This window comes from Crocodylus porosus, unplaced genomic scaffold (genome assembly GCF_001723895.1).
Source record: "Crocodylus porosus isolate Cpor-Errol unplaced genomic scaffold, CroPor_comp1, whole genome shotgun sequence".
NCBI lineage: Eukaryota > Metazoa > Chordata > Crocodylia > Crocodylidae > Crocodylus > Crocodylus porosus.
The window spans coordinates 36,703,055-36,719,671 of NW_017728909.1; the positions used below are offsets into that span (position 1 = coordinate 36,703,055).

The window sequence follows — 16,617 nt, forward strand, 5'->3', positions numbered from 1 at the left end:
GCGTTTAGTGCAACCAGGAGCGCTAGTTCATCCTGCTTGTTCCCCATGCCCCTAGCATTAGTATATAGGCACTTGAGCCCTGCGACTGGTGCCTTTGCTGCCCCCCCGCTCCAAGTCCCAAAGGGCTCTTTGTCTCTTACCTTCTCGTTCCTTACAATACAAAATGATTTGAGATGCAAACACATTTCTCTGGTCAAGTCATTCTTATATACAAAAAAATGAAAGCCAAAATATGATCTTGTGCTAGCCTTTTAATTTTAAAAAGCCCTATGTCCCCCCGCCGCCACCACCACCATCCTCCTGCCTCCGCACCTCGACGTACACATACCCACACACACAGATTTTGGGTTTCATTCCATTAAAAAACAGCCAGCAAAATCAGTGGAAACAAAGTTGAAAATAATACAGCATAAATTGTGAATTAAGGAAGGGCAAATTTAAGAACCTATTTTGCATTAGTCTACTGAAAATATCTAATAGTAGCTCTTACATGAGCTGAGGTAGAACTATTTTATGCATAAACCAACTGGCTCTCTGTCAGAGCAGCAGCTATCAATAATTCCATGCTGAGGACCATCTGATAGGAAATCAACTCTGAGCCTCTGGAATGCCAGCATTCCCCACTGCTCTGTTTTCCCAGTTGTCAGCTCTTTTTATAAATTGTCCATTTATAGCAAATCCAGCACCTGCCATGAACACCTCATGCTGCCAAGTGCTTGACTCAGTCTCAGAGAGAACCACTCCATACTTTCCCAGTTTTACTTAATCTTTTACCAGCCCCAGAGTAAATACATTTCCCTAGGATTTCTGACGGCACATTTATGTCTGTTCACCGGGGCCCCCCTTGGAGTCACTAGAAACAATGGCCACAAGCTGAGGGAGGATAGGTTTAGTTTAGATATTAGGAAGAACTACTTCACTATAAGGGTGGCCAGAGCCTGGAATAGGCTGCCCAGAGAGGTGGTGCTCTCACCTTCCCCGGAAATCTTCAAGACAACACTGGATAGGCACCTGCCTGGGGTCTTATGACCCCTCCCACCCCAGTGCTCATTCCTGCCCGTGGCAGGGGGTTGGACTAGATGATCTGTTTAGGTCCCTTCCGACTCATTGATTCTATGATTCTGTGAAAGTCTCCCAGCATCCCAGAGGCTTTGCAGCCCTGAGTGGAGCTCTTAGCTCCAAAGCAGTGCTGACCCTGCCCCTCTTGTTCCCTGGCTGGAGCGCTGGCAGAGTCTTTCAGGCAAAGCAGGGTCTGCCTGGCTTCCTCCTGCCCCACCCACCTCACCACTCACTGCTGAAACAGGGATCCCTCCCTCCTCTCTCCCACAGCACCAACCATAGCCAGCATGTGGTATGCTAGCTAATGCTGAGAGGTGTCTGTGTAAGGCAGACAGGATGAAGGTAGAAGGAACAGTATCTGCTTAGGGCTTTTTGGAGCTAATCAACAAGTAGCTGGTAATGTCCCTCCATTCCTTTCTTGGAAAAAAGTTGTTTAAGAAGAGCTTGAACTAATGAGAGAGGCTTTTGTTTTGCTGATGGGCTGATAAATACTGTGTAAATCCCTGCTGTGTAAGTAAATGCTGTGCAACTCCCTGCTGGCTCCCTCGCTGGTCAAAGGAGCAGGGGGTGGCGAGGGGGGAGAACCCATCCCTAACCAGAGCATCTTGCTGGGGCCTAGCCATACCCCCACCCTTAGCTCAGCACTATGGAAGATAAAGGAGGGCTGCTCTAGCACCCTCTGGCTTCTAGCCTGAGCCACTGCAGACATATGCCTGCATTTCCTTAGTGCAGAGGGGATTCCATTTAGTTCAGTTACAAACCAGTTCAGCCTAGGTTAGACTAACCTGCAAAGATTGAATCAATTCAGACTCAGACTTTTTGAATATCTGTCCCTAGCCTATGGGTGAACTTATCCTTTACACTTAGACAATGCTAAATCTGTGGAATGTTAAACATTGTTGAAGTTAGAATGTCCTGAGAGCAGTTGTACATTAATGGGAGTGGTGCATCATAGGATGCTGGAGGACTGCAGATTGCTCATTTTATCTCCATGGAGCAAGGCTGAAGTTCCCTAACACAAGCTACATAGAACAGCCTAGCATTAACCCTTGCCTAAAATGGTCTAAGCTTGAGATACTCAAAGAGCACTTAGCATGAGTTAATGAGCTTTAACATGTGGGCACCTGTATTTTAGTATGGTTTAAGTGTAATGTGTAACTTCACCCTATCATGACTGACCCTATACACCTTTACTCATGGACTTGCTTTCTCCCAAGTGCATGCTAACCGAGATTCTTCATTTGAATAAAGAAATACTGATGTAAGTAGCTGTTAGGTTTCATCAAGTCTGAAGAAGCTTATGAGAGCTTCTTCTCCACACACCCCCTCAGCCCCACCCCATCTTATTGGAAAGCCTTGGGATGCAATCACTAGGCAGGTGAGGCAGCAACTGTGACATTTTAAGTTCATAAGGAGAAGGTCTCTGTTACATGAAGCTCAATGCAGTAACTGCCAATATGGATGCAATACACTGGTACAATCAAAATATTATCAAATCTGACAGCTGTCATTCCATGGGAGACCATGCAGCTGCTGTCTAACCCTTTTGTAATAGCCTAGTTCATGCAAAGGAAACACAAGGAAACTGTGAATCAGGTCCTCTGAGACTACTCACAGCGGAATGAAAGAGAGCCTCCCTTGCAGGCTTGTGCTCTGTCCATAAAAAGCACTGTGTTTGCGCTAGCAGTACCTACTTGTGATGCAGTCATTACTAATATTTGTAAAATGCTTTGAAATCCAGTCACTGCACTGTATTATTAATATCCTGAAAAAGCCATCCAATAACAAACTGACCTGCACGTCTGATAAAGGAGACAAGCGACAGAAAGGAATTGGGATTTATCAGTCAGCTGCCTCTACTGTTATCTGAAATACTGAGAAAATATAATTTTGAAATTATGGCAAATAATGACAATCCAGTTGTAAAATACACTTCTTTCCTCTGTTCAGGAAAAATCTAAAAATAAATACAGAAACCAAAAATAAAATACTTTAGACACTTGCCATTTACATTTCCCTTTGTCTAATTTCTGCCAAGCTAACCTTTCACAGCTATAAATTATTCACTCTGGTTTATGTCAGAGAGGTTTGTGCAGCTACCATTTGAGATATAAGGACAGTAAGAAAATACTGTAAAAAACTCATTCGGGAACATAAATCTGCTTTGCAGGCTTCCAAAATCAATTCTAAGCACTTAAAACAGTCTAAAAAATATGGTTTTTTTCTGTGTGGGGATTAGTAGTCAAGAGAGCTAACACAGATTTAAATTCATAGTCTTCTACTGCATATAGGAAGAAAGGAAACCTCTGAAACTAAAGAACAGCTAAGAATAATTGTCATATGGATAGGAAGCAATGTTCAAGACACAGCTTCCAACTTTTTTTTCCTACTGCCATTTCACAGTCATGCAAAAGTAAATGTTCACTTCAACTGCAGATTATTACCACCAATAGATTTTACCTTCTTACTTGAAGCATTTCAATACTTAGGGATGTCAGAATCATTTCAGACAAACTGCTTGGTTAGGCTTAGCCCTCTTAATGAAAATCTGTTTTTTTGGGGGGAGGGTTGGGGGGTTTTGTGGGGGTGGGGGTCATACATACCCAATTTAATAATAAGCTTAGTAATATCATTCTACTAAATCCTAGTCTTCAGTGCAGGTGGCTCAGAAAATTCTATTGAAATGTGGGTGATATGGGCTAGATTGGTCAGAATCGCTCAGAAACCAGCACCCAATTTTTCAAATGGGTCTTGTGCCAAAACAAGTGCCCGGAGAATCTAAAGGACTCTGCCCTTTTTTGAAAATCTGTCTAGAAGTACTGCAATGGGAGCTTATCAGTGATGAGACAGTTTTAAAAAAAATTTCTCAACAATAGGTGTTCAATGCTTAAGACTCCCAGTTTTGTTTAAATCTGGTCCATATTATAGTGAGAAGAAAACATATGGTGACTGTCAAAATAACTGTGTCGTCACTTAGCAAAAGATTCTCATATAATCATGACAAATATTCATAAGCTATCAAATCATCAGACCCACCCATATCAGGATAAAATAAATCTAGCGAGGTCCCAAAGACAAGCAACAACACAGTAAGTAGAGGGCACTATAGTCTGCAGACTTCATCTTATTGCAGTATTATAAAAAAGTATAAAAAAGTATTTTTTCTTTCCACATTGTGTTAAAATGATAGCTATTTGTACTTATGCAGACATGCAGTCCTTTAAGAAAGCTGCATGTTTTGGCTCCAGTAAATAGTGCATGCATCTTGACACATAACTTATGTCTAGGACTTTGGCCATAAGCCTAACATCTTCAGTCACCAAATCTATATCATGCAGAAAATATTTCCCTACACTTGATCATGCTGGATTTTCAGACCAGTGTTTCAGTAGTACTCAGTGTCTCACTGTATCTGTTGCTAGACACCATCATGCATCATATGAATGATATATATTGTTGATCTGTGATGTCTTATCTTGACCTCTGGCATTTGTTCTATATATGTATTAAAGGTTAGTTCATGGATAATTAAAGGTTGGTCCATGGATGGCTGCATTAAATGGTAGCTCTGTGTCTGTATTTGATGGAACTATGCACATGCAAACCACATGATCAGCACTGAACAGCACATTTAACAGAGCAGGATTTGAGTTTAGTGCATTATTTCCCCTAAAGCCATTTATGAATAAATATATATCTATTACTTGTAGATTTCAGTCTTATTTTCACATAATTTAATCCAACTACACATTGTACTGTATTTTTCTTTTTTGCCTGTAGTAAAATAACTGTTCCAAATGCACAGAATTTGCAGAGCCCCAGTGTAGTTGAATTAGGGGTCTGTGGGCATATCTACACCTGCCACTATGGCGCCGCTGTTATGGCATGATCATTTAGTACTTCCTTTTGGAAGCACTAAAAGACAGCACATAAACAACCTGTACTACACCAGGCATGCCACACATGGTTATTTTTAGGTACTCCATCACTGTAGCAAAGTGCAAGGGAACGCGCTGCTATAGTGATATAGCTGCAGTTTTTGCCCATGGATGCTACGTCGCCATAGCATGTTGCTACAGTGATGCAGTGTCATGTGTAGATATGCCCAGAAAGTCATAACAGGGACTTGAATCCTCATCTCAGGTGAATATATTAACTACCAGACCAGGGGTACATTTTTTATACCTCTCTTTATGGGTGTTTTGTTAAGCAGTAGATCCAGTTCTTTTATATAGCCTTCATGTCTATCAAAGGCTCTCTCTCATTCAAGTAACAGACAGACTCACATAAATAACATAGCAGGAGCTCAGCCATCCATTCCTGACAGTGTTACAGCTTTGTAAGGACTCTTAGCTTACTCCAGTGTTCCTTTAGTAGCTATTTCAAGAAAATAAGTTACAACTTCACAGTACCAATACTACATAAAGTAAAAGCATCTCATATCAAGACTAATTAAGCCTATTTTTTGATAAGATTCACAGACACCATCCATATGTAGAAAAAACTGATCATTACTAACTCCCTATTGTGAGAGGGCTGCCTTTTTATAGTAACTTTCCCAGCATGCCTTTCTAGGTTTATGTCTTTACATCTGGTTATGTCAAACAGCTCCTGCTCCAAAGGAGTTATTTTGTGGTTAGCTGCTGCTTGCTGTGGTTCCTTCTCTGCTAATTAGTAGTATTCATCCATTTTGTATTTGTTTTGTACACAGGGCTTGAATCTTCTCCTAGGGGAAAGGCAAGGTAAGTAATGTATGAAGAGACTATTTAGACTTGGTAATAAACAGCTTGGTGGCTGTCTATATATTGCACCATTGGGAGAAAAAACATGAAATGAAACAAATGTATTACAGCTTAAGGAGCCTTCCTGGTGAGCCCTCAGTTCCAAGTAAAGGTTTGATTGTAACTCTCCTAAAAGCAAACACAATTTCAAACAAACTGTTCTAATGCTGAAAAGGCAAACAAACCCTAAGGCAAAACTAAACATGGCTTAGTGTAAATTGCCTGGCACTTTTTTCCCACAGTTTGAAGGGCTATAAGTAGACCAAACTGACTCCCTGATACAACTGCCATTTTCCAGATGGGGAAGCTGAAGGCATAGCAGGTTATGTTATTTGCCTACAGTCCCATGTCGAGAAGCTTAAATACATGTCCAAATTAGTTTGAGAGAAGCAGAACCCACAGGTCCCAATTAAAAGCTTTTTTCTTTTAGTCACCAGACTGTGCTCCTATTAATTGAGAGTGATCTCCAGTTCCTAAGCAAGGGAGACGGAAAACACTCTTATAAAACAGATATATACCTTAAGGCATGATATAAAAATTAAGCTGATAAAATGAGCTCCTTTCGGAGTCCCAGCCCATTCTACCTCAAATCTAAAACTAGAAGTGTACAGATGCTTTGGGGCTATTGCTCTACTTCTCCTCAGTACTGGTTATAAACAGCTGATCATGTGTCCTGAACTACCAAAAAGGTTATTCTCGTTTTGGCTTTTTTCAGTTGAGGTCACAAGGAAATGGGAAGAAGTGACTATAGTTTAGTGTGTTTTGAAAGAGAACAACTTTAATTACATGGAAACAGGAAGATTGCCTCTTTCCTTTTAAAGTCAAATTCTGTCACCTGAACAGTATTTGAGTAACTTTGCCATTTAGTGTTCATATAAAAGCATCAGAATCACTTATTGCATCAATAAAAATCATTGTTGTACTTGCCTAAAAATTAAATGGATTCCCCGGATTTTTCTAAATTTCCAAAAGTAACCGCACATCACTGCCAAAATTAATCTAGTCAGAACTCCAATGGAAAGCATTAACATAGGCTATGTCTCTCAGCTTGCATGTCATTCCTGCATAGTGCTCAAAATGCTGATTATCTCACTTGGACAAAGGGATCATTTGCATGTTCTGTAAAGGTGATAGCTGATCTGGACACACTAACAGTTTAACTAAAGATTCAAAAATCTGTATGTATACATAGACCTATGACAATATTACTATTATTTCCAGCTGCCATAATGGCCATAGCAGAAGCGTTCACAATGTGGCCTCTGTCAGATTCCAGTGAATCTGAGAATTCTGCTAAAACTTTGTCATCAACAATCTCAGATTATATATAATACAAACCTCTAATTTAAAACAGATTAACCTGCTGTGTCGGAACCATGGGCCTTTTTCAGGCCAGCACTGACAGTCATCTCTGTAAACAGAGGGATTCACAGGAGTCAAACAGAACATTCATTCCAGGATTTCCACTGACTACAGTGATCATGTGCTCTGTCTCCAGGAAGGGAGAAGAAGGGTGCTTGTGCCCTAAAGCTTGTAAAGAACAATTTTTACAACTATTCAGCTCGTCTAATAAAAGATACCACATTTACCCAAATAACCTTGTCTGCCTATGTTCTTAGATCAATACAACTACAACTAACACCCATCTCCAGGAGACACATAGAGGGCCAAGGAGCAATAGGCCATTGATCCCTGGGATAAGATTAGTCATCAAAAGGCAGCATGAGAACTATGGAAGCATCATCTTCATAAAACCAGAGCTTGTCACCAGCACAACATCAATGACAGAACAAAATGAAATTGAAATATTGACCGTTAATATCGACGTCTCAATAACATCCATTTATAAGCCTCTACAAAAGTGTTTGCCTTTGTGAGTCCAGGAAACCTAGACCACAAAAGAGCATACACAGCCACAGCATCATGTGGTTACAGCAAAAACTATGGCAATTGCAACTTGGTCAAGATGTGGGCCAAGGCATACCACCTAAGCCTGATCTATGACTCAAAGCCACCTGGGTTAACTAGCTCCCAATGGAGTTGAAGCTATAATCCAGACCTCACCTTTGTTGATAATGATATCGAAGTTAAGTGCAAAAAAGACGTGTTGGAACCCTTTCCCCACACACAGCACAGACCAATCACTGGCAGTGTCCTAGCAGCCATAATCACAAATACAGTACCAATATGTAGATGTTTCAATTTTAAGAAAGCAGACTGAAGAGACTTTTCTGAAGACCTTGACAAAAAAGTGACAAACTCTGAACCAGTCTTGAGTAACTACGACCTCTTTGTGAATGCACTGTTCAAAACCTCCAAGAGGTTTATACCTCAAGGATACAGAACTGAATATATACCAGGCCTTACTCCCATACTAGCAGCCAAATACAAAAAATACTAGCAAATGTTTCAAAGAGGATCTTTTCTCAGAAGACACTATTGCAGCAGGGACAGCACTAACTAACAAGCTCCAAGAAGAAAGGTGACAGAAATGGAAAGAATTGATCAAAGGAATAGATATGACCCACACTAGTGGGAAAATATGTCAGGTACTCATTAGGTAAGACTGGGGTCTGTGTCCATTCCATTCTGTGCTCATATGTGCCATCCGTAAAATAGTCCTGGGAGTTCTTTGTCCGTAGTGCCTGTTAAACTACACTCTCGCTCTCTTGCCCACCATGACTTGATGAAAATGTAATAGGGAGGAAGAACCTATGGATAGGTGCTATCCTGATATACTCTAGTGGATTTTCTGGGGGCTCCTCCTTTCCCTGTACCCCTTTCCCTTTCCACCATGATGATAATGTTAGTTGTTCAGAAATAGTGGCCCCTGCTCAGAGTCTATGCAGGGCTGGCTGATCCCTTTTCATGGAACTTACATTTATGATAGTCCAAGCCCAAAGCCCTCAAGCTACTTTGGTTCATACCCCAAAGACCATTACAAAACACAATGTTCTGCCTTTCTGGCCGATTCTACCATCTTCATCAACAGGCAAATTAGGCAGTCCCTTCAGATGGGTTACAGTTCAATAAAGCATCAATCAGGATGCAATTTCATCACAAGAAGAATAAAGCAAATTTTTAAAAAGGAAGAAAAGTCTATGCCTGACTCACTGGGGGCATCATGTGTTCCCCTGTTTGCTTTCTATCTCCAAGAGGCTCGCGGGACCAAGCTGCACTTGCAGCAGCACAACAACAAAATTCCATGATGATAGAAGAAAAGAAGAAAAAAAAATCAGGACTCATTCAGCGAGGCATTCAGGGTGGGTTCTCATTGTTTGCCACTTGCTCCTGCCTCTTCGGGTTCTGGAGCCAGTCTCTCCAGGCTCCTGTTGCAGCCCTTCTGGATGCTGCTGGGCAGGCTGTCTTGCAAGCAGCTGGTACAGTACTGGCCATTCGCTCCCCGCCTCCAGTTACCAGCAACACTTTTAGCTCCATGAGAACTGCTGCCTCCTATCCCAACTGTCCTGAAGCCTCCTTGCTTCTCGTATTTCTCTTCCTCGCTCTTGGCATGCCAGCTTAAAAGAGCCAATGCTGGGTGCCCTCCTTCAATCCAAAGGAAACACTGGCTAGAAAAGTGTCAACTCACAGCAGCATCTGGGCATGCAGGGCCAGAGCCCTCAGATAAGTCAGTCTCCTGATCCTCTGCGGCCCCTGCCAGGTCATGCTTCTTTTCACTCCCTCACATATCCCACCCCTCAGGACTCCATCAGGTGTTCCAGTTAACTTCCTTATCTTGACCCCATCTCCAAGGTCAAGATACCCTTCCTCTCCCTCCTGATATGCCAACGTTTCCTCTTACAGTTGACAATGGGATAAGATGTCAGCTTCTGAGTTCAATCTCCCCAACCTATAGGTAATGCAGAATTGAAACAGCTGTAAAGCTAAGGCCCACTGCATACTATTGCCATGATCTCTTTTTGCCATATTTAACCACTTAAGGGGTACATGGTCTGTTATCAGTTTAAATTCTCTGCCCAATAAGTAATACCTAAAATAGTCAACTCTCCAATGTATGGCCAAGCATTCCCACTTGACTGTAGAGTACCTCTGTTCATGGCTGGTCAATTTCTGGCTGGAGTATGCAACCGGTCGTTTTGATCCCTCTGCTTCTTGGGATAAGATAGCCCCTAGAGCTAGCCCCGAAGCATTGGTCTGCAATATAAACAGCAAGGAGAAATCACAGGTATGAAGTATTACTTCCTGACAAAGAGTCTTTTTTGTTTCATCAAAGGCCTTTTGACAGATTGCATCCCGTTCAATGCAACTGGTTTGCCTCCCTTTTATGGCTTCTGCCAAAGGAGTTGTTAGTTTGGTGAATCTGGGAATAAACCATCTGTAATAACAGAAAAAAACCCATCTGTTTTTTATGCTGTGGTTCTATATAAGTCCTGATGGCTTCAACCTTGTCTACGAACGGCCAGATACATCCCTGCCCTATCATAAATCCAAAATATTTTGTTTCCACCTTGCCTAAGGTGCATTTCCTTGGATTAATGGTCAGGCCTGTTTGTCTCAGTTCTTGTAACACTGGCCTCAAGACGCGTAGCTGTTGACTACAGGACTCTGTATATATTACTGTACTACCTATATATGCTGATGCATACTGGCACCCAGTTCAATAGCCTCTGAAAGGTGGCCAGGGCAAAGCAGCTGGACTCAACAATATATGCACAAAGCACAATAAACACTTTAGTGCCACAACCAAGTTATGGATATTGTACCTTTTTAACAATTGCTCATCAACACTTAGACTACCTAAATTATGGCTTTATTAAAGCCAGGGAAGGATGCCCAGAGAACTTTAGGCCAGTGTCACTTCTGTGGCTTATTCTCAATCACCTTTCACCTCATATTGAACAAAATCTAATACCAGAACAAGACAGATTTAAACCAGGCAAGTCCTGCACTAGCCAAATACTAAACATCACCTAGCATATAGAAGATAGTTTCAAGAGAGTGATGATAACAGGTTCTATGTTTACAGACCTATCAGCAGCATATGAGAGTCAACCACCAAAACTTGCTTGCTAAAGTCTACAGTATGACATGTCACTACCAACTACTGTGGCTTATCCAATCTCTTTTGGAGAAGAGACATTTTTTATATAGAACTGTGCAAGAAACAGAGCCACTGGAGATGACAACGAAATAGCCTCCTACAGGGTAGTATGTTAGCACCAATCCTTTTTAACATATATACCAATGACTAAAGCATACAGAGTGATACAAGGAGCTTCATAGATGCTGATGATCTATTCATCATGTCACAAGAAATGGACTTTATCACTGTCAGGAACAGAATGACATGCACGCTGAGCAATCTCTCATATTATTAAATAAGAACCATCTTCACATCAACCCAACCAAGACAAAGGTCACAACTTTTCACCTATACCATACTGGAAATTAAACATCACTTGGGATGTGTAACAGAGCACCTTTGGTGCCTGCCACTTTAAGGGCTGAGAGCAGCTAAGAGGTGCAGGCCAGTCCTGATGAGGCAGTCACAGGACTACAGAAGAGCCATGTGATTGGAGAAGAGGAATAAGCAGCCTCCATTTAGCTCAGGGCTGAATCAGCAGCCTGCTGCTGGCAGCTAGAAGACCACCAGCCAGCTGAGTCACTGCTCAGACCATCTTTGGAGGTAAGGGCACAAGCTGTGGGGATGGTAGAAGGCTCCTGGTCCTGGGTATGACTTGAAACTACACACTGCTGAAGGATGGCCTGGTGGGACTGCCTGTGGAGGGGCAGTTTCCCAGAAGTGCCAGGCTAGTTGCCTTTCCAGTGAAAGGTGGGTAGGAGCACCTTATAACCCCAGCTCCCACTAACCAGTGGGTAATTTTAAATCAGGGACAGGCAGTGGGGCCAAGCACGTCTGTGGACACCTGAGCCCATGAAGTGTAAGACCCCAGAGGCCCCAGTGAAGGGACAGAACTATCAGGTGCTCTGAAATGGATCTGAAACCCCAAGAGAACCTTTCCAGAGGAGCTGGTCTAGACTGATCAATATGGTGATGCCTGAATTGCCTGCACATGCAAACTGGAAGATCAAAAACAAATATGATCAAATGGGACTACTCTAATGACATGAATATTAGGCCTGTACAAAGTGGGTAGTATTCACTTCAGATTCAGATTCAGCTGATTCAGGGGACAGTGATTCGATTCAGTTCTTTGAATCACTGTCTCACATCAATTTGGCCGAATCGGCTTCTGAGATTCAGCCGCAGCCAAATCAGCCCCATTCCCTGCCTGCTCTCCCAGCCCTGTCAATGGCTGCCCCACCCAGCCCCAGCTCCCAAAAAAAAACCCAGTACTCACCAGCTGCTGACAGCCGGGGTGGGGGGACAATCCCCGCTGCCCCCCACTGCTCCACGATGCATGGGGGGCTCTGTCATGAGCCCCCCCATCCCCCACCTGCTCTCTCAGCCCCAGCTCCTGGCTCTTTAAAAAAAAAAAAAAAAAGCCCCTACTTACTGGCTGCTGCCAGGTAGGGGGCCATCCACACTTCCCCCACTGCATGGGGGCGCTCTGTCACGAGCCCACCAACTCCTGCCCACTCTCCCAGGCCCCTTCATGGCTGCCCTGCCTGCCCCAGCTCCTGGCTCTTTAAAAAAAAAAACAAAGCAAAACCCTGACTCACTGGCTGCTGCCAGGTGGGGGAGCAATTCCTGCTTCCCCACGCTGTGTAGGGGGCTCTGCCATGAACCACCAGAAGCTCTGACAGTTGCTACAGCATCTGGTGAGTGGGGGCTTTTTTTTTTTTAAAGAGCTGGGAGGTCAGGCCGAGTGGGGAAGCCATGGGGGGGGGGGCTGGGAGAGCAGGCGGGGACTTGGTGGCTCATGGTATAGCCCCCCATACAGTGTGAGGCAGTAGGGGGCAGCAAGGATCACGCCCCCACACCTGGCAGCAGCCGGTAAATGGAGGCTTTTTTGCTTTTTAGAGACCCTGGAGTTGGGGCCAGGCAGGGCAGCTATGGGGGAGCAGGGACTGTGGGTGGGGGTCAGGAGGTGCTCAGGGGGGCTGAGGGAGTAGGCAGGGATGGGGCCTGGTGGTAGTACCCCCCTGGTCCCCTCCCCCTTCTCCAGCCTCCCCTCCCCTGCACCCTACTTAACAGCATAGAGTCCAGGTCCAGCTCCCTGTGGCAGTGAGCAGGGACTGCCTGAGTCTCTGAAGCTCTCTGAATCTTTTCCAAATTGCTTCAGAGGCTTTGAATTGATTCAGACCTTTTAATTGGTCTCCTGATTCGATTCGGATTCAGAGATTCAGCCACTTAATTGGGCCAAATCTCCTCCAAATCAAATCAGCATCCGATACTTCACACAGCCCTAATCAATATATGCAGGTACAGTGAAGTGCAAATTATGGAGAACCTGCTCCTTTGCTGACTCCTTGGGGAGACTTTTCTGCAACAACAGATGGACCCATCACTTGTGCACAATTCCAGAAAAAAAAAATCTAGTTTAAAACAAGGACATGAGAAGAAAAATGGGGCACTGTGAAGATAAATGTATTAACAATTGTGAAATATGTTTCTTAAGGGCTATAAGAGAAGCCAAAATCTCACGCAGCATGCGGGGTCCCCTTTCTGCCGGCAGCAGCAGGAGGCTCAGCAGTTGGCTCATGGGCCACGCAGGCACTGGGGCTGCGCTGGCAGTGGCGCTCATATAGGTTTTTAGCCTGCATACAGGACCCCCACCTAACTCAGGAGGTACACAGTCCCACCAGAGGAGATGCCTTACTGGACTTGGTCCTTGCCACATGCAATGTCCTGGTGAGGGATTTGTGGGGGCTTGACTACCTAGGTGTTAGTAAATTCCAGCAGATGATAGTCACTATCTGGTGCAGGGTGGTGAAAGCAAGCAGTAAGGCCAAAGTCCTTGACTTCAGGAGGGCCAACTTCAATGAGCTAAGGAGATTAGTAAGAGAGACCTTGGGGACTTGGAGCCTCATTGAGATGGGAGTCCAGGATGGGTGGTTGTTCCTTAAGGAAACGATCCTCCAAACTTAGAGGGAATCAGTCCCAATGTGAACCAAAGGGGGCAAGAGTGCTAAAAAGCCCCTTTGGCTCAGTAAAGGCATACAGGAGGGCCTGAGTGCAAAAAAGGTGGCATACAATTAGTGGAAGCAAGGGGCTATCACCAAGGAGGATTACACCTCTGTTGCTCATGATTGCAGGAAGGCCAAGGCAGAGATGGGACTAGGGCTGGCAACCAGAATTAAGGATAACAAAAAGTCCTTTTTCAAATACATAGGGAGTAAGAAGAAGGCACCAGGTAAGGTGGGGCCCCTACAGGACAGGCTTGGCAATCTGGTGACTGCAGTAAAGGAAAAAGCTGATCTCTTCAACAAGCTCTTTGTCTCCATATTTCTGAGCAGTGACTGGGACAACTCCCACACTAGGATTATGGACAGGCTCAGGGGACACAATGCCGTGCCTAGGGTCAGGGATGATCTACTTGGGGAACTTCTGGAGGGGCTAGATGTGTTTAAATCAGCAGGTCCAGATGAATTTCCCATTTCATCCAAGGGTACTGAGGGAATTGGAAGAGGTCATAGCAGGATCCCTGGCACAGCTGTATGAATGCTCATGGTGCTCTGGCCAGGTCTCAAAGGACTGGAAAAGAGCCAATGTGGTCCCCATTTACAAAAAGGGGAGAAAGGAGGACCCGGGTAACTATAGGCCAGTTAGTCTCACCTCAATCCTTGGGAAGACCTTTGAGAAAATTATCAAGGAGCACATCCACAGAGGCCCAGCATGGGAGGTAATGCTCAGGGGCAACCAACTTGGGTTCACTGTGGTCAGATCCTGCCTGACTAACCTTTTTTCCTTTTATGACCAGGTCACAAAGTCCTGGATGCAGGCGTTGAGGTGGATGTCATCTACCTGGACTTCAAGAAGGCCTTTGACACTGTTTCTCACCCCATGCTCATAAAAAACTAGGCGACTGCGGCATTGATGCCTATACAGTCAGATGGGTGGCAAATTGGCTCAATGGTCACACCCAGAGAGTGGTGGTGGATAGGTCATTTTTGACCTAGGGGGATGTGGACAGTGGAGCTCTCCAGGGCTCGGTCGTCAGGCCTGTGCTATTCAACATCTTTATCAGTGACTTGGAGGTGGGCATGGAAAGCACACTGTCCAAATTCACTGATGACACTGATTTTAAGATTGGGCCTTAAAATTCAAAATAAATAAATTAGTTGTAGTTAAGCTTCTTTGTTTTGATACCTGTAGTTATTCATGGGTTTGTGACTACCTAACTGGATTATATGGTTGGTTTTTTCCATTATATTTCATCAGCTTGTATATAATCAGTCTCTGTGCTACTGGAAAAGTATCTCTTTTGCTAAGTAATTTAATCTGTGTGGTTTTGATGCTGATTTGCCTTTCTTCTATTTCAAATATTATTATTTTTATCAATCAGGTAGTGAGAGAAGCACGACACATAAGAATGAATATCCTGATTGATTCTGGGAGGGTTTTACTTGTCTTAAAATTTTCATATATTTTAGTCCACATAGATTATTGTAATAGTTTCAATTATAAACTCATTGAAAAATAGGGCTGGAAGACCCCTTGGGAAGTCATCTGGTCCAGCCCACTGCTCAAAGGAAAATATCTAAATCCTAACCATATATGGTTATCTAACTCTAACCCAGGGGATTACCTGTGAGTCTTACCTTACCCCAGAGACTCAAAGAATCCACCTGGCAGAGGAACAGGGCTCCTGCAGTATAGATTCCCTGCACAACAGCTGCAGCAACGCTTGCAGCATGGGCTTCCCAAACGCCATCATTCTAGTGCTCCCTCTAAATCTGCGCTTGGAGCTGCACCTGCACCTGTTGTCCACCTGTAGTTATGCTACTGATCACAGTTCTCGTAACCACTGGGTTATGTTTGAAAATTGTCATAAAATCCCCCCTCTGTCTTCTCTTCTCTAAACTAAATATTCCTACCAAACTAAATATTCAGCTTCCACCCATTCCTCATAAGTCATGTTTTCTAGATATCTAATCACGCCAATTATTCACCATTGAACTCTTGTCCACTTCTTTCCTGAAATGCTGTCCCCAAAACTGGATGCCATTCTCTCTAGTGTGGCCTCCCCAGGGCCCAAATAGAAGAATCATTTCCATGACTTGGGAGTGACATCAAGCCACTGATGGCTACTTTTTGAGCATGTTGATCCAATCAATTACATATTAAATTATGTACTTTTATCTAGACTATATTTCCTTAACTTACTAATAAGAATGTTAGGAAAGATGGTGTTGAAAGCATTGCTAAAGTTGAGATCATCCCAGCCGCTCTTATTCCCCACCCACAAAGACTTGTAGATGAAAATCAGGTTGGTAAGACAAGACTTGCTCTTGATGAGTATGTTAGCTTTTCCTGATCAGGTTGTTCTCCTCTAGGTGCTTAGAAACAGATACCTTGATGAGCTGCTCCTTGATCTTTCCAGGTATCACAGTCAGACTGAGCACTCTGTAATTCTTCAGGTCCTCCTCCTCCTTCTTCTCTTTCACAGAGACCACCACAATATTCGTCCTTTTCTAATCTTCAGGGGCATCACCCAACTTCTGCATGTTCTCAGAAAGAATAGTCAGTGGCTCTGCAATTATTTCAGTCAATGCCTTGAGTTCTTTAGGATGCATTGTATCTGCCCCTAATGACTTACAAACCAAGCCTGTGAGTTGGCAGTTATTCTGATGGAAAATGCTAAGTCCTACTAATTTGTTGGGTCCTGTGTCATATTGGGACCCAAACACA

At 43.6% G+C, this 16,617-nt stretch overlaps 1 long non-coding RNA gene across 1 annotated transcript; it reads right to left on the bottom strand.

Annotated features, from left to right (window-relative positions):
• Positions 1-45: 45 nt before the first annotated feature.
• LOC109307927 lies at positions 46-15,998 on the bottom strand. The gene is made up of 3 exons (XR_002100407.1): positions 15,987-15,998; positions 11,717-11,718; positions 46-143 (listed from the first exon to the last, which is right to left on the bottom strand). It is a non-coding gene; the product is annotated as an uncharacterized LOC109307927 (long non-coding RNA).
• Between the last annotated feature and the right edge of the window lie 619 nt (positions 15,999-16,617).